Source organism: Nicotiana attenuata, unplaced genomic scaffold (genome assembly GCF_001879085.1).
Source record: "Nicotiana attenuata strain UT unplaced genomic scaffold, NIATTr2, whole genome shotgun sequence".
Classification (NCBI taxonomy): domain Eukaryota; kingdom Viridiplantae; phylum Streptophyta; class Magnoliopsida; order Solanales; family Solanaceae; genus Nicotiana; species Nicotiana attenuata.
The window spans coordinates 625600-644805 of record NW_017670253.1 but is presented as its reverse complement, the minus strand read 5'-3'; positions in this window follow the sequence as shown (position 1 = coordinate 644805).

Genomic DNA, 19206 nt, shown 5'->3' with positions numbered 1-19206 from the left:
CCGTTTGGCTCCTTAAATCCTCAAATCCTCAAATGAAACTATCCAAAATCCCCAGCCCTAACCCCTCATTTTCATCCCTAATCTTCACTAATTACATGATTAAACAACGGGAAATCACCACATATACGAGTATTAGGGATCAAGCGACTTACCTCACTAATAATCCCTTGAATCCCTCCACTCCTAAAAGCTTCAAAACCGACTGAAAATGGTGAAGAATGGACCAAAATTCGTGAAGTGTGCAATTTATACTTTCTGCCCAGAATTACCGCATCTGCGGTCCAACTGTCGCTTCTGCGACGCCGCAAATGCGGAAAATCCATCGCAGGTGCGGATCCCACTTACTCCAACAAAATCCATTTCTACGGTCAAATTATCGCACCTGCGGGCCTTGCCCGCTTTTGCGGAACTGGCCATATTCCTCTCTTCCGCATATGCGCCCCAGGTCTCGCACCTGCAGGCTCGCAGATGCGACCTAACTTTTGCACCTGCGGCTCCTGCCTACCTCAGTCTTGGCCGCATCTGCGGCTCCTTCTCCACTTCTGCGGGATCGCACCTGCGGTTCCCACTCCGCAGGTGCCGTTGTGACAACTGAGTTTATCTTCGGCATTCATTCAATTCCAATCTTGTTCCGTCAATCACCTGAAATCCACCCGAGACCATCGGGACCTCAACCAAACATTCCAACACATCCCATAACATCATTCAAACTTAATCGAGCCTTCGAATCACTCAAAATAACATCAAAACACCAAATCACCCTCGGATTCAAGCCTAAGAACTTCTAAACTTACAAATTCCGCAAACGACGCTGAAACCTACCAAATCACCTCCGAATGACCTTAGATTTTGCACACACGTCATAAATGATACTATGAACCTACTCTAACTTCCGGAATTCCATTCCGACCCCGATATCAAAATTTCCACTGCCGACCATAATCGCCAGAATTCTAACTTTCGCCAATTCGAGCCTAATTCTACAACGAACCTCCAAAACACATTCCGGATGCGCTCCTAAATTTAAATCACCTAACGGAGCTAACCGAACCTTAAAAATCCAGATCTGATATCGGTTACTCATAATTCAACATCCGGTTTTCCCAACTTAAGCTTCCGAATAGGAGACTAAGTGTCTCATTCCACTCCGAAACCACTCCGGACCCGAACCAACCAACACGATACGATAAAATAGAGCTGAAGAACACAAATGGAAGAAGTAATGGGGAAACGAGGCTCTAACTCATGAAACGGCCAGCCGGGTCGTTACATCCTCCCCCTCTCAAACAAACGTTCGTCCTCGAACGTGCCAAGAGTTTTTCTAAAAGCCATCAAATCGCCGTGTAACCTTACTATGCGCATACCCAGGGGTGATCCCACGTCACCGTATCTTATATAGGTCTGATACACAACATGACCGAAATTTCTTAATCCAACCTAGTCCATAAGTGTTAGGGCCCAATTTCAACATCCAGAATTTTCTATAAGATCAGAACCTCGCATCTACACACTTTATAAGTTCAAACAAGCTGAAATCATAACTCAAGATGTAGTCACATGATATACCACATAATTCAAACACTCATAGCGACAATTTCTAATCACAGTAGTTGCTCAAAACAACTCAATACTGGTAATAAACCTCTTATCGAATAAAGCCTCGTTCTGACACCTCCATATACTGCCATATGATGAAAGAAACACGTAAAGACTCATAACCATTCCTCAGATCAGCAAGTCATTACAAAAGTTAGGACGTGTAATTTCAAAATTGGCAACAACTCCTTAATTTTATTTTTGAAATAAAATGTAAGAGCACTATAATGTACGGTCATCTAAAATTGAAAATACTTAGGAAACGATCATTGTGAATTTTCTATTTTAAAGTAAAAGATCATTCGTACATATAACGGGCATACACAACGCTCAATAAAAAAATTAAGTAAATTATGAAACTCTCCACAATAGAAGACAAAAAGGAAAGTAAAGATTCTTATGGCAAAATTTGCAACAAATAGAATCTCAATCTTGCTCAAAACCTCCTCCTCCTCCTATCTCAATAACGTTTGGGAGCACACGAATATTTAGCGGGTTTAGGCATATCATGAAAGTCCACCATTATGATCCTTCTCTTCGCTTTGTTTTGATGTGAAACCCTTTCCTTAAATTTTCTTTTACTTTATTCCAACTTCATTCCCGAACTCTTCATATCTATGTGCTTTGTGTTGGTTTTTATATTGGTCTTGCAACTGTAGTGCATTGTGTAGCTTTTTCTATTGGTCTTGCAACTGTAGTGCATTGTGTTGTTTTCCGCATTGGCCTTGTAATTACATTGCAGTTACTCCTTTTATAAAGGTGTTCTCCTCCCTTAAGCCTCTTAATATGTGGGGAACAATATTGTTTTTCTTCTACACTATTGATATCCTCATTCATCTTCCTAAAACCTCTGGGAGATTTCTTTGCTGCAGAACCCGTAACACAACTCATGTTCTTGCTTTTAGTATTATCGGACAGACACTTTCCTGCTTCTGTCTTATTTTCTTTATCATTATCAACATGCTTGTAGTTTCCTTGTAGCCCAAGAATATGACGTGTTTCTTGATCAACTTCTTGAGACCTAGGAGAACTCTTCTCCGTCTAGTGGAGATCCTCAACAAAAAACTCACCACCACTACCACTACAATCTACTTCTTCATCTTTTTCTACCAAATTAGCACCGTCGATTACTTCATTTTCCTTTGTAGCACTAGCACCGCCAATTTCTTCATCACCAACACTGTCGATTTCTCCAACTTCCCCTGGTTTTTCGGATTCAGCAACATCATTAGTATTTCATCTTTGTGCTTCTTAAACTTTGTATGGTGCTTCCATGCACCAACTTGTTTAGTTTCTTTAATCAACTGAATTATATGTGGCTTCTAGTTTATGGAAAAAACGCTCGGAAACACTGATTCAATATCCATGGCTAACTCAAATACACTTTTAACATCAAGGAGTGCTAAACCTAATAACAACATTGTGATAAAGTATTATGTAAAAATTGAAATAGAAAGGAATAATTTATTTGGCAGTAGTGACTTTAGCCATTTATACGCCCTAAATGGGAAGGAGATTTAGAAACTATTTCCAACATGATTTAGGAGTGTTCGAACGTGCCTTGTAAGGAACGTTCTCTAAATAAAAATTTACTACTCTTTTGAAAATATTATTTCAACTAAGATTTTCATAATTAGAGAACAAATATTAAAATTTAAATGGATGTAGAATATAAAAATTCAAAAAAAATAAAAATGGCAAAGAATTTTCAAATCAAAATCAAGAAAATTTACTATCAAAGTCCGCTGGTACTAGTAAAAATGACAAAAAGGGAGTAGTATACGTTTGATACTGAAATTAATTACTCATTTCTCTTAATACTGAAGAAAAAACAATCTGTTCACCACATACATTACTTCTAATTGGTTAAATACTTTTCCTTGCAGACTTGTATTTAGAACTCCTAGTGACTCATGTACATGTGACACCACTTGGGAATAGATTTAAACAACATTTGGTTGTAGCCTTTATATGCATTTATGAGATTTCGCTCTTTATCCTGATTATGATGATTTTAACTGATAAACTACTTTGTCATTATGGCTATTGTTGGCTTGCCTAGAAATCTGTGTTAGGTATCATCACGATTCCATGATTGGTAATTTGGGTCGTGATACTTGCGGGATTGGTTATGTAACGAACCAATAGACCGTTTTGTGAAATTTCGCCCCGTTATCCCCTTTCATGCTTCACACTTGTGTGTTATTGAATTTATGATTTGCGGGGTTGATTAGTTTCGTTCTGGGAAGCTTTCAGGTTGATTTGGACCCTTGATTCTTGACTTAGAGGTTTAAATCTGAAAATGTTGACCAAACTTTAACTTTTGTGAAAATGAGCCCGGAACTGTGTTTTTATGACTCCGATAGATTCATATCGGGATTTCAGACTCGGGCGTATATCTGGAAGTGATTTTGAAAGTCCGTAGGTTGATTTGCCAAAATTTGGCCACTTTAAGTTGAAAAGTTTGACCGTAGGTTAACTTTTAGCTATCGAGCTCTGAATTTGATTTTGGAATTTGGAATAGGTCCATTATGGTATTTCGAATTTGTCTGCAAAATTTTGTATCGTTTGGAGTTGATTTGATATGAACTGGACGCTTAATTATAATTTTAGAAGTTCTTGAAAATTTCTTTGAAATTATTGCATTTTAGAGCTCACTTCGTAGTTTAAGATGTTAATTATGTTTTTATCGCGCGACCTTATTCGTATGATGTTCTTAGACTTGTGTGAATGTTCGGTTTGGAGCCTCGAGGGTTCGGGTATGTTTCAGACGCTTAGGGGAGTGTTGCTGGTTTTTCTACAGGCCTCTGATCTCGCATTTGCGAGCTTTTGGTTCAAATTTGCGAAGGTAGACCAAGCCTGCTGAGTTCGCATTTGCGATGTGTACCTTGAAATGAGCTAGTTCGCATTTGCGATCGACCTGGTCGCAATTGCGAACTTTTCATCGCAATTGCGATGATAGAAGAGATGGGAGGGTTTGCGAACCCTAGGTCAGATTTGCGACACTACGACTGATCAAATAGCTGAAGGACGGGATTTTTGAGTTCATTCTCCCATTTTTGAACTCTAGACTTGGTAGGAGACGATTTGGAGAGGGGATTTTTACCTACAAACCTTGGATAAGTGATTCTAATCTATATATAATCATATTCATCAATATACCTTAGATTTTAACATCAAACTCATGTGAATCAAAGTATAAATTTATGAAACTTTATCATGCTTTTTCTTGAAAAAAAAAGAATTGAGTTTTGAGTGTCAATTGGGACTCGAATTTTGAAACTAATCACATATATGAACTCGTGGGGTCATGGTTAGACGGAATCTACCATTGGACCCGGGTTTTGATCGGGCGAACCCCAGGTTGACTTTTTGAAAAAAGTGTAAAAATCTTAACTTTATCTATTGTAATATAGTTTCCCAGCATGGTTTGATGATATTGAGTTGATTTTGGTTAGATTCAAGCCATGTGAAGGTGAATTTTATGGGTAAAGCTATTTTCGAGTATTGAATTGGCCTAATTGAGGTAAGTGTCCTGCCTAACTTCGTGTGGAAGAACTGTCCCTTAGGATTGATATTGTTTGATTCAAATATGCTAAGTAAAATCCGTGTACGCAAGGTGGTGAGTAGGTACACGGATTGTAAGTAGTATTTGACCGATTTAGGCTACTTAGACTATTTCCATGCTTTAATTGAAATGCCTTATTATGTCCTAAATTCTCATAGACAAATTATCCTAAATTGTGTTAGAATATCCTTAAATGCCTTAGTTGACTTCCTTAGTATTTGTTTTACATCCTACTAGCTATATTACTCACATGCTTTAGTTGAACTTGTTGTCTCCTCTATTGTTACATGTTATCTCTTCACTGTTATCATTGTTGGAGTAACTATTCATGTTATCTCTTTATTTGTTGATTTCCATTATTTGAGACTCATTTTTGAATATTATCTCTTTTACTCTGAAGTTAGTCTTGTCTAATATTGTGGTTATACATTATTTCTCTCATTGTTGGGATATTTGGTGTTGAAGTTGTGGAAGTCATTGTTACATTGAGGCGATGTTGGTTATTGTTGAAACATCTATCTTATTGAGAAATTTTCATCCATTGTTGTTGTTGATATTCTCGTACACGTTGTGTTTGAGCCATGTGCTAGTGTTGTGGAAACATTGATATTGTTGTTATTCGAAAGTTGTGATATATGGGCACTTGTGATGTGAATTGTTCTTGTGATATGATATTGATGCGCATGAGGCGGTATAAGGCTTGGGTTGATGTGCATACGGCGATATAATGTGGGACTTATGTGCATGATTTCTTGTAGGGAAACTATGTGAAGCCACGCAGCGTCATAAGGTGGGCTAAAGTGCGTTTAGCTATTTCGTGAAAACTAATTTCAAAACCTATTTTCAAATGTAAGGCTCACGCGACGGTATAAGGGAAGATTATGATTGAAATTGAGAAATGAGAATACGAGGCGGTACCTCGGTTGTGATTCTTGATAATACAAGGCGGTACCTCGGTTTGTTTTCACTATACACAAGGCAGTACCTTGTTGTGTATCTTGATGTTTGTTTCATGTTGCAAAGTGTTGCGGAAGGAATATTTCTTGTTGCTTCATTCTTTATTATTCTAGCAGTTGTATTCCATACATGATCATTGTAGCACTTTAGTTGCTTCTTTTATGTTATTTCTATTGTTAACTTCCGGTACTAGTTCTTGCTATTATCTTTCTCCATATCCATATTACATTTTTATACTTTCTATTTCATATCCTAGTAGGTGTCTTGACATGGCCTCATCACTACTCTACTGAGGTTAGACTTGATACTTACTGGTACCTTTGTGGTGTACTCATGCTATGCTTCTACATATTTTTTTGTGGTGATCGGGGTACGTCCACTCGCCGGTCGATAGAGATTTCCTGCTAGCTGCTTTTACCGGAGACTTCAAGGTATGCCTGCTCGGGGTCTGCAGGCCTCAGAGCCACCTTCCCCTATTTTCATTATTTTTGTATTTACTTTCAGACAGTGATGTAGTAGTACTTTACTTACATTCTATAGAGCTTATGACTCAGTTCCACCGGTTTTGGGGTGTGTATTTATGAGATTCGATTTTTACGAGGTTTTATCTATTATTAAGTCATTTTTGGTAATTTTAGGCTTATCTAGTCGTAGAGACTATGTGCCATCACGACATCCTTCAAAGGGAAATCGATGCCGTGATAAGTTGGTATCAAAGCTCTAGGTTCATATGTGTTACGAGTCATAAGCAGGTTTAGTAGAGTCTTGCGGATCGACACAAAGACGTCTGTACTTATCTTTGAGAGGCTATAGAGCTATTAGGAAAACTTCACTTCCTTGATTCCTTATCGTGCAAAGTGGTTGATTTCGAAAACTAAAATTTTGATTTTCTATTCTCTCACAGATGGTGAGGACTTGCACCACAGGATCTGACAATTAGACACCCCTGCCCCTTGCTAGAGTTGCGAGAGGCCAGGATCGGGGCAGAGGCCGAGGACGGGCATGCGGTGCTGCCAGAGAACCTGCCTGAGCTGCGACAGAGGAGCCACCAGTAGCTCCAGTTGGGGGTCAGACACTCGAGGCGCCTATTGCCACCCTAGCACTTCAGGAGACCCTCGCACAATTCCTGAGCATGTTTAGTACCTTAGCTCAAGCGAAGTTGATCCCACTTGCACTATCCACATCTCAGGCTAGGGGAGGAGCACAGACTCTCGCGGCCCATAACCTAGAGCAGCAGGTCCAGGTTGATCAGGTCCTAGAGGTTATACCGGTATAGCCTGTTGCTCCGGTTCAGCACGTGGTTTGGGCAACAACATCTGATGAGGAGCAGCTTAGGCTCGAGAGGTTCAAGAATTACCACCCTCCTACTTTTAGTGGTTTGGCCTCAGAGGATGCACATGGTTTTATAGAGGAGTGTCACCGCATTCTCTGCACTATGGGCCTTGTGGAGACGAGTGGCGTTGCTTTTACTACGTTCCAGCTAAAGGGAGCGATATATCAGTTGTTGCGGGCATATGAGGTGGGTAGCCTAGCCGAGGCATCTTCATTTACACGGGATCGGTTTTCAAAGTTTTTCTTGAGAGATTTGTTCCTCAAACCCTTTGAAATTATTGGCGTGCGGAGTTTGAGCGGATATGCCAGGGTGCTATGTCAGTGTTACAGTATGTTGTCCGATTTAATGATTTGTCCAGGCATGCACCAGCCTTAGTTGCTACGGTCAATGAGCGAGTCTGTCGATTCATTGAGGGGCTCAACTAGAGTATTAGATACAACATAGCCAAGGAGTTGGAGTCAGACACTCTTTATCAGCAGTTGGTAGAGATTGCACAAAGATTGGAGGGTATGAGAGACCGTGATAGAGATGATATGGTGGCCAAGAGGTCTCGTAGCACAGGAGGATTTAGTAGTTGTCACGCTACAGCTTCAGCCCGTCAAGGTAGGGGCTATGTGAGCCGTCCAGTGTACTAAACACTTCTAGCTTCTAGTGGTTCTTCGGTTGTTCCAAGACCTCAGGTTGCACACTTTGCTCAGCCACTTTCTGGTGCACCTCCTGCATGAGGTGCCTTCAGCGGCCAGTCTAGCCGGCCAGGTCCGAACTAGTCCCAGCCGCCACGTCCACCGAGAGCTCATTTTGAGTGTGGTGATACCTGCCACATGGTCAGAGACCTTCTTAGACTCGGTAGGGGTGCACCTTCCCAGACTACTCAGGCTCTACGGATCCAGTCAAGTCCGCAAACTTCTCAGGACATGGTGTCTGCCCCAGTCACTGCTACACACGCACAGTCAGCTAGGGGTGGGGGACGGCTGGGTAGAGGTCGCCCTAGAGGGGAGGCCAAGCCAGATTCTATGCTCTTCCGAGCAGGAGAAAGGCAGTTGCTTCAGACTCAGTCATTACAAGTATGGTTCCAGTTTTCCATAAAAATGCATCAGTCTTATTTGATCTGGGATCCACTTATTCATATGTGTCATCTTACTTTGCTCCGTATTTGGATATATCACGTGATTCCTTGTGTTCTCCTGTTTATGTTTCTACACATGTGCGAGGTTCTATTGTGGTGGACCGGGTGTATCGGTCGTGTCTAGTGGTTATTGGTGGTTTTGTTACCAGGGTTGATCTGTTGTTACTTAGTATGGTAGACCTTGATGTTATCTTGGGCATGGACTAGTTGTCGCCTTATCATGCTATTCTTGATTGCCATGCCAAGACCGTGATGCTAGCTATGCCAGGATTACCACAGTTAGAGTTGAGGGGTGCATTAGATTATATTCCTAGTAGGACGGATGGTTGAGAAGGGGTGTACTGCTTATCTAGCCTTTATGCGGGACGTCAGTGCTGATACTCCTACCGTTGAGCCAGTTCCGGTAGTGAGATACATTCCAGATGTATTTCCAGCAAATCTTTCGGGCATGGCGCCCGACCAGGATATCGAATTTTGTATTGAATTGTGCTGGGCGATCAACCCATTGACACATATTGTTGACCTATTTGATTAGCTACAGGGTGCTAGAGTGTTCTCCAAGATTGATTTGCGGTCAGGTTTTCATCAGTTGAAGATTCGGGATCCGAATATTCCGAAGATTGCCTTTAGGACTAGGTATGATCACTACGAGTTCCTCATGATGTCATTTGGGCTGACTAACGCCCCATCAACATTTATACACCTAATGAATAGTATATTGCAGCCTTATCTGGATCCATTTGTCATTGTGTTTGTTGACGACATCTTTGTGTACTCCCGCAGTCGGGAAGATCATGAGCATCATTTGAGGATCGTGCTTCAGACCATGAGGGAGAAGAAGTTATATGCAAAGTTCTCAAAGTGTGAATTTTGGCTTGATTCAGTGGTGTTTTTGGGTCATGTGGTGTCGACTGAGGGGATCAAGGTAGATCCGAAGAAGATTGAGGCAATGCAGAGTTGGCCCAGACCGTCTTCAGCTACTCAGTTCCAGAGTTTCCTTGGTTTGGCCTGGTATTATCGTCTTTTTGTAAAGGGCTCCATATATATTGCCACACCTACGACCAGATTGACCTAGAAGGGTTCTCGTTTCATATGGACCGAGGAGTGTGAGGCGAGCTTTCAAAAGCTCAAGACTGCTTTGACCACAGTCCTAGTGTTGGTGTTGCCTATGGGCTTGGGGTCATATACTGTGTATTGTGATGCGGCATGTGTTGGCCTTGGTGAGGTGTTGATGCAGGACGGTATGGTGATTGCCTACGCGTCTCGACAACTAAAGACTCATAAGAAGAATTATCCTGTCCACGATTTGGATTTGGCCGCCATTGTTCATGCATTGAAGATCCGGCAACATTATTTGTATGATGTTCCTTTTAAGGTCTTTAGCGACCACCGGAGTCTACCATATCTATTCAGATAGAAGGATCTTAAATTGCGGAAGTAGAGGTGGTTAGAGTTACTTAAGGACTATGATATCTCCATTCTATTTCATCTCGACAAGGCCAATGTGGTGGCTGATGACTTGAGTCGACAGGCGAAGAGTTTAGGCAGTTTAGCATATCTACCGGTAGCAGAGAGACATTAGCATTGGAGGTTCAAGCCTTAGCCAAGTAGTTTGTTAGACTGGATATTACAGAGCCTAGACGAGTTCTTGCCTGCGTGGTTTCTCGGTTTTCTCTATATGACTGAATTAGAGAGTGTCAGTATGATAACCCCCATCTGCTTGTTCTCAAGGAAACGGTTCAGCACGACGATGCCAAGGAAGTTACTACTAGGAATGACGGTGTGTTGCAGATGCAGGGCCGATTATGTGTGACCAATGTAGATAATTTGCGTGAGTTGTTTCTTCAGGAGGCCCACAGTTCGTAGTACTCCATTCATCCGGGTGCCGCTAAGTTGTATCAGGACTTGAGGCAGCACTATTGGTGATAGAGGATGAAGAAGGACATGGTGGAGTATGTAGCTCGGTGCCTAAATTGTCAGCAGGTGAAGTGTGAGCATCAGCGACCAGGTGGTTTGCTTCAGCGTCTTCCAATTCCTGAGTGGAAATGGGAGTGTATTACCATGGACTTCGTTGTTGGGCTCCCACGGACTCAGAGGAAGTTTAATGCAGTATGGATGATTGTGGATAGGTTGACCAAGTCGGCTCATTTCATTCTGCTAGTGACTACGTATTCTTCAGAGCAGCTGGCTCAGGTTTATATCCGCGAGATTGTTCGACTTCATGGCGTCCCGGTACCTATCATCTCTGATCGGGGTACGAAGTTTACATCACGTTTGTGAATGGATGAACAGCGTGAGCTGAGTACAACATTTCATCCTCAGACATACGGACAATCCGACCGCACTATTCAGATATTAGGGGATATGCTTTGCGCCTATGTTATGGATTTCGGGGGTGCTTGGGATTGGTTCTTGCTACTTATGGAGTTTTCCTACAACAAAACCTACTAGTTGAGTATCCAGATAGCTGTGTATGAGGCTCTATATGAGAGATAGTGTCATTCTCTAGTTGGGTGGTTTGAGCCGGAAGAGTCTAAGTTATTAGGCACGAATCTTGTTCGAGATGCTTTGGAGAAGGTCAAGATGATCTAGGTTAAGAAGGGAAAATGCAACGACCCGATCAGTCGTTTTGTGAAATTTCGACCTGTTATCCCCTTCATGCTTCAACTTGTGTTATTGCTTTTTATGATTTACATTGTTGACTAGTTTCGTTCCAGGAAGCTTTCGGGTTGATTTCGACCCTTGATTCATGACTTAGAGGTTTAATTTTGAAAATGTTGACCAAACTTTGACTTTTATGAAAATGACCCAGGAATTGTGTTTTTATGACTTCGATAACTTTGTATCATGATTTCGGACTTGGGCGTATGCCTGGAATCTGTTTTTGAAGTTTATACGTTGATTTGTGTTGATTTGCCGAAATTTTGCAATTTTAAGTTGAAAAGTTTGATTGTAGATTGACTTTTAGCTATTGAGCTTGGAATTTTATTTTTGAACATGGAATAGGTCCGTTATGTTATTTAGAACTTGTCTGCAAAATTTGGTGTCGTTTGGAGTTGATTTGATAGGAATCAGACGCTCAGTGTAATTTTAGAAGTTCTTGAAAATTTCTTTCAAATTCTTGCGTTTTAGAGCTCCATTCGTTGTTTTAGACGTTATTTCTATGTATTGATCGTGCGAGCAAGTTCAGACGATATTTTTAGACTTGTGTGAATTTTTGATTTGGAGCCCCGAGGGCTCGGGTGAGTTTCGGACGCTTAGCGGAATATTGATGGAAATCAAAGTTGCTGGTTTTTCTGCAGGCCTCTGATCTCGCATTTGCGAGCTTTTGGTTCGCATTTGCGTAGTTAGGCCAAGCCTGCTAGGTTCGCATTTGCGAAGTGTACCTGGGAATGAACTAGTTAGCATTTGCGATCGACCTGGTCACATTGCGATGATAGAAGAGATTGGAGTATCTTCGGCATTTGCGANAATGTGAATCCCGGGTCGCATTAGCGACATCTGCGACTGATCAAATAGCTGAAGGATAGGATTTTGAGTTCACTCTTTCATTTTTTAACCCTAGACTCGGTAGGAGACGGTCTGGAGATGGGATTTAACCTACAATGAGTAAGTGATTCTAATCTATTTCTAATCATCTTCCATCAACAGATCTTGGATTTTAACATCAAAATCATGTGAATCAAAGTAAAAATTTATGAAACTTTGTCAAGTTTTTTTTTCCGAAAAAAGGATTTGAGGTTTGAGAGTCGATTTGGACTCGGATTTCGAAACTAATCACATATATGAACTCGTGGGGTCATGTGTAGACGGAATCTACCATTAGACCCGGATTTTCACCGGGCGGGCCCCGGGTCGACTTTTGTTGACTTTTTGAAAAAAGTGTAAAAATCTTAACTTTATCTATTGCAATTGAATTCCCTATCATTGTTTGATGATATTGAGCCTAATTTTGTTAGATTTGACCCATGTGGAGGCGAATTTTACGGAAAAAGCTATTTTCGAGTATTGAATTTGCCTAATTGAGGTAAGTATCTTGCCTAGCTTTGAGTGGGGAAACTACCACTTAGGATTTGTACTATTTGATTCAATTGTGCTAAGTGATATCCATGTATGCAAGGTGGCGAGTGGGTACACGTGTTGTACGTAGTATTTGACCGGTTTAGGCTACTTAGACTATTTCCATGGTTTAATTAAAATGCCTTATTATGTTCTAAATTGTCATAGTCAAATTATCCTTAATTGTGTTAGAATATCCTTAAATGCCTTAGTTGACTTGCTTAGTATATGTTCTACATCCTACTTGCTAAATTGCTCTCATACATTTGTTAAACTTGCTGTCTCCTCTATTGTTACATGCTATCTCTTCACTGTTAATTACCATTGTTGGAGTAATTGTTCATGTTATCCCTTTACTTATTGATTTCCATTATTTGAGACTCATTGTTGAATATTATCTCTTTTACTGTGAAGTTAGTCTTATCTAATATTGTGTTTACACATTATATCTCTCATTGTAGGGATATTTGGTGTTGTAGTTGAGAATGTCGTTATTACATTAATGCGATGTTGGTTATTTTTGAAACATCCATCTTATTAAGCATTTTTCATCCATTGTTGTTGTTAATATTCTCGTATACGTTGTGTTGAAGCCATGGGCTAGTATTGTGAAATATTGTTCATACCCTATTTTCTCTCATATATATATATACTTTCAAAATAGTGCATATGCATCATCATTTGGTTTATTAGCATATACAAGTATTTTTCATAACATTACATAATTTTTAAAGACCTTAAATCAATTTATTTCCGCATTTTATTGTACGAATATCCAGTAATCATCTTTCAAATTATTTTTTATGATGATTTAATCATCTAAACTTAACATTTATACCAGCATGATGTTTTAAAAAAATTTCAGTGCATTTTATTAATTNCCCCCCCCATTCCCCTTTAAGAAGACGGGAATCGTTAGTTTTTACTTAAAAGATTGAGGTTATTGCTCTTTGTTCTCTAAATAGTCTTGTTCTATATTCTGGTTCCTGGCCAGCAGAAAGCCAAGGCTGGAAATTCTAGGCTCTTGCTGCTGTGTACTTTGTTCTTTCTTGTTCTTTGCTTAACTGGTGTGTTGCTGAACTTTTGTCACTTCATTCCTATTTGCCTGTCATTTACACATGTTTTCACTTCTGGAGATTGTAGTTTAATGTGTTTCCTGGGCTATTCTTGCATACAATTCTGATTGCTTTACTTCAGTTTTAGGTTTCTCTAATCTTTAACTTCATTATGTTAGTAATTTGAGACATGCCTAAACCTGATTTAAGTCGATTAATTTCTTTTCAAGCACATCTAGCCTATGAGTTGCAACTTGGTGATGTTAAGAACCTTTGCATTTTAGCCTCTCTTTAGTGTTTAATTTTGCTATCAATCTTGTTACTTGGGCATGTTCTCATATCCCTTTTAATAGATTAGTTGATGAATATAGGGGTGGGGGACGGCTGGGTAGAGGTCGCCCTAGAGGGGAGGCCAAGCCAAATTCTATGCTCTTCCGAGGAGGACAAAGGCAGATTCTTCAGACTCAGTCATTACAAGTATGGTTCCAGTTTTCCATAAAAATGTATCAGTCTTACTTGATCTGGGATCCACTTATTCATATGTGTCATCTTACTTTGCTCCGTATTTGGATATATCACGTGATTCCTTGTGTTCTCCTGTTTATGTGTCTACACATGTGGGAGGTTCTATTGTGGTGGACCGTGTGTATCGGTCGTGTCTAGTGGTTATTGGTGGTTTTGTTACCAGGGTTGATCTGTTGTTACTTAGTATGGTAGACCTTGATGTTATCTTGGGCATGGACTAGTTGTCACCTTATCATGCTATTCTTGATTGTCACGCCAAGACCGAGATGCTAGCTATGCCAGGATTACCACAGTTAGAGTTGAGGGGTGCATTAGATTATATTCCTAGTAGGGTTATATCATTTCTACAGACTCAACGGATGGTTGAGACGGGGTGTACTGCTTATCTAGCCTTTATGCGGGACGTCAGTGCTGATACTCCTACCGTTGAGTCAGTTCCGGTAGTGAGATACATTCCAGATGTATTTCCAGCAAATCTTTTGGGCACGGCGCCCGACAAGGATATCGATTTTTGTATTGAATTGTTGCTGGGCAAACAGCCCATTATATTCCACCATATCGTATGGCCCTAGCAGAGCTGAAGTAGTTAAAAGAGCAGTTGCAAGAGTTGTTTGATAAGGGATTTATTTGGCCTAGTGTGTCACTGTGGGGTGCTCCGGTCTCCTTTGTGTAGAAGAAGGATGGTTCTATGCGCATGTCTATTGATTATCGTCAGTTGAACAATGTTACAATGAAGAACAAGTATCCATTGACACGTATTATTGACCTATTTGATTAGCTACAGGGTGCTAGAGTGTTCTCCAAGATTGATTTGCGGTCAGGTTTTCATCAGTTGAAGATTCGGGATCCGGATATTCCGAAGACTGCCTTTAGGACTAGGTATGATCACTACGAGTTCCTCATGATGTCATTTGGGCTGACTAACGCCCCATCAACATTTATACACCTAATGAATAGTATATTGCAGCCTTATCTGGATCCATTTGTCATTGTGTTTGTTGACGACATCTTGGTGTACTCCCGCAGTCGGGAAGATCATGAGCATCATTTGAGGATCGTGCTTCAGACCTTGAGGGAGAAGAAGTTATAAGCAAAGTTCTCAAAGTGTGAATTTTGGCTTGATTCAGTGGTGTTTTTGGGTCATGTGGTGTCGACTGAGGGGATCAAGGTAGATCCGAAGAAGATTGAGGCAATGCAGAGTTGGCCCAGACCGTCTTCAGCTACTGAGTTCCGGAGTTTCCTTGGTTTGGCCTGGTATTATCGTCTTTTTGTAAAGGGCTTCATATATATTGCCACACCTATGACCAGATTGACCTAGAAGGGTTCTCGTTTCATATGGACTGAGGAGTGTGAGGCGAGCTTTCAAAAGCTCAAGACTGCTTTGACCATAGTCCTAGTGTTGGTCTTGCCTATGGGCTTGGGGTCATATACTGTGTATTGTGATGCGGCATGTGTTGGCCTTGGTGAGGTGTTGATGCAGGACGGTATGGTGATTGCCTCGCGTCTCAACAACTAAAGACTCATAAGAAGAATTATCCTGTCCACGATTTGGATTTGGCAGCCATTGTTCATGCATTGAAGATCCGGCAACATTATTTGTATGATGTTCCTTTTGAGGTCTTTAGCGACCACCGGAGTCTACCATATCTATTCAGATAGAAGGATCTTAAATTGCGGAAGTAGAGGTGGTTAGAGTTACTTAAGGACTATGATATCTCCATTCTATTTCATCTCGACAAGGCCAATGTGGTGGCTGATAACTTGAGTCGACAGGCGAAGAGTTTAGGCAATTTAGCATATCTACCGGTAGCAGAGAGACATTAGCATTGGAGGTTCAAGCCTTAGCCAAGTAGTTTGTTAGACTGGATATTACAGAGCCCAGACGAGTTCTTGCCTGCGTGGTTTCTCAGTTTTCTCTATATGACTGAATCAGAGAGTGTCAGTATGATAACCCCCATCTGCTTGTTCTCAAGGAAACGGTTCAGCACGGCGATGCCAATGAGGTTACTACTGGGAATGACGGTGTGTTGCAGATGCATGGCCGATTATGTGTGACCAATGTAGATGGTTTGCGTGAGTTGTTTCTTCAGGAGGCCCACAGTTCGTAGTACTCCATTCATCCGGGTGCCGCTAAGTTGTATCAGGACTTGAGGCAGCACTATTGGTGATAGAGGATGAAGAAGGACATGGTGGAGTATGTAGCTCGGTGCCTAAATGTCAGCAGGTGAAGTGTGAGCATCAGCGACCAGGTGGTTTGCTTCAGCGGCTTACAATTCCTGAGTGGAAATGGGAGTGTATCACCATGGACTTCGTTGTTGGGCTCCCACAGACTCAGAGGAAGTTTAATGCAGTATGGATGATTGTGGATAGGTTGACCAAGTCGGCTCATTTCATTCTGCTAGTGACTACCTATTCTTCAGAGCAGCTGGCTCAGGTTTATATCCGCGAGATTGTTCGACTTCATGGCGTCCCGGTATCTATCATCTCTGATCGGGGTACGAAGTTTACATCACGTTTGTGAATGGATGAACAGCGTGAGCTAGGCACACGGGTTGAGTTGAGTACAACATTTCATCCTCAGACATACGGACAATCCGACCGCACTATTCAGATATTAGGGGATATGCTTTGCGCCTATGTTATGGATTTTGGGGGTGCTTGGGATTGGTTCTTGCTACTTATGGAGTTTTCCTACAACAAAACCTACTAGTTGAGTATCCAGATAGCTCTGTATGAGGCTCTATATGAGAGATAGTATCATTCTCTAGCTGGGTGGTTTGAGCCGGGAGAGTCTAAGTTATTAGGCACGAATCTTGTTCGAGATGCTTTGGAGAAGGTCAAGATGATCTAGGTTAAGAAGGGAAAATGTAACGACCCGATCAGTCGTTTTGTGAAATTTCGACCTGTTATCCACTTCATGCTTCAACTTGTGTTATTGCTTTAATGATTTACAGTGTTGACTAGTTTCGTTCCAGGAAGCTTTCGGGTTTATTTGGACCCTTGATTATTGACTTAGAGGTTTAATTTTGAAAATGTTGACCAAACTTTGACTTTTATGAAAATGACCCAGGAATTGTGTTTTTAAGACTCCGATAACTTTGTATCATGATTTCGGACTTGGGCGTATGCCTGGAATTGGTTTTTGAAGTTTATACGTTGATTTGTGTTGATTTGCCGAAATTTTGCAATTTTAAGTTGAAAAGTTTGATTGTAGATTGACTTTTAGCTATTGAGCTTAGAATTTTATTTTTTGACATGGAATAGGTCCGTTATGGTATTTAGAACTTGTCTGCAAAATTTGGTGTCGTTTGGAGTTGATTTGATAGGAATCAGACGCTCAGTGTAATTTTAGAAGTTCTTGAAAAATTCTTTCAAATTCTTGCGTTTTAGAGCTCCATTCGTTGTTTTAGACGTTATTTCTATGTATTGATCGTGCGAGCAAGTTCAGACGATATTTTTAGACTTGTGTGAATTTTTGATTTGGAGCCCCGACGGCTCGGGTGAGTTTCGGACGCTTAGCGGAATATTGATGGAAATCAAAGTTGCTGGTTTTTCTGCAGGCCTCTGATCTCGCATTTGCGAGCTTTTGGTTTGCATATTTGCGTAGTTAGGCCAAGCCTGCTAGGTTCGCATTTGCGAAGTGTACCTGGGAATGAACTAGTTAGCATTTGCGATCGACCTGGTCACAATTGCGATGATAGAAGAGATTGGAGTATCTTCGCATTTGCGAGAGATTCTTCGCATTTGCAGGGTTCCCAAATGTGAATCCCGGGTCGCATTTGCGACATCTGCGACTGATCAAATAGCTGAAGGATAGGATTTTTGAGTTCACTCTTTCATTTTTTTAACCCTAGACTCGGTAGGAGACGGTCTGGAGATGGGATTTAACCTACAATGAGTAAGTGATTCTAATCTATTTCTAATCATCTTCCATCAACAGATCTTGGATTTTAACATCAAAATCATGTGAATCAAAGTAAAAATTTATGAAACTTTGTCAAGTTTTTTTTTCGAAAAAAGGATTTGAGGTTTGAGAGTCGATTTGGACTCGGATTTCGAATATATGAACTCGTGGGGTGATGTGTAGACTGAATCTACCATTAGACCCGGGTTTTCACCGGGCGGGCCCCGGGTCGACTTTTGTTGACTTTTTGGAAAAAGTGTAAAAATCTTAACTTTATCTATTGCAATTGAATTCCCTATCATTATTTGATGATGTTGAGCCTAATTTGCTTAGATTTGACCCCTGTGGAGGCGAATTTTAAGGGAAAAGCTATTTTCGAGTATTGAATTTGCCTAATTGAGGTAAGTATCTTGCTTAGCTTTGAGTGGGGGAACTACCACTTAGGATTTGTACTATTTGATTCAATTGTGCTAAGTGATATCCGTGTATGCAAGGTGGCGAGTGGGTACACGTGTTGTACGTAGTATTTGACCGGTTTAGTCTACTTAGACTATTTCCATGGTTTAATTAAAATGCCTTATTATGTTCTAAATTGTTATAGTCAAATTATCCTTAATTGTGTTAGAATATCCTTAAATGCCTTAGTTCACATGCTTTGTATATGTTCTACATCCTACTTGCTAAATTGCTCTCATACATTTGTTGAACTTGTTGTCTCCTCTATTGTTAGATGCTATCTCTTCACTGTTAACTACCATTGTTGGAGTAATTATTCAGGTTATCCCTTTACTTATTGATTTCCATTATTTGAGACTCATTGTTGAATATAATCTCTTTTACTGTGAAGTTAGTCTTATCTAATATTGTGTTTATACATTATTTCTTTCATTGTAGGGATATTTGGTGTTGAAGTTGAGAAAGTGGTTATTACATTAAGGCGATGTTTGTTATTTTTGAATATCCATCTTATTAAGTATTTTTCATCCATTGTTGTCGTTGATATTCTCGTATACGTTGTGTTGGAGCCATGGGCTAGTATTGTGAAAATATTGTTCATACCCAATTTTCTCTTATATATATATA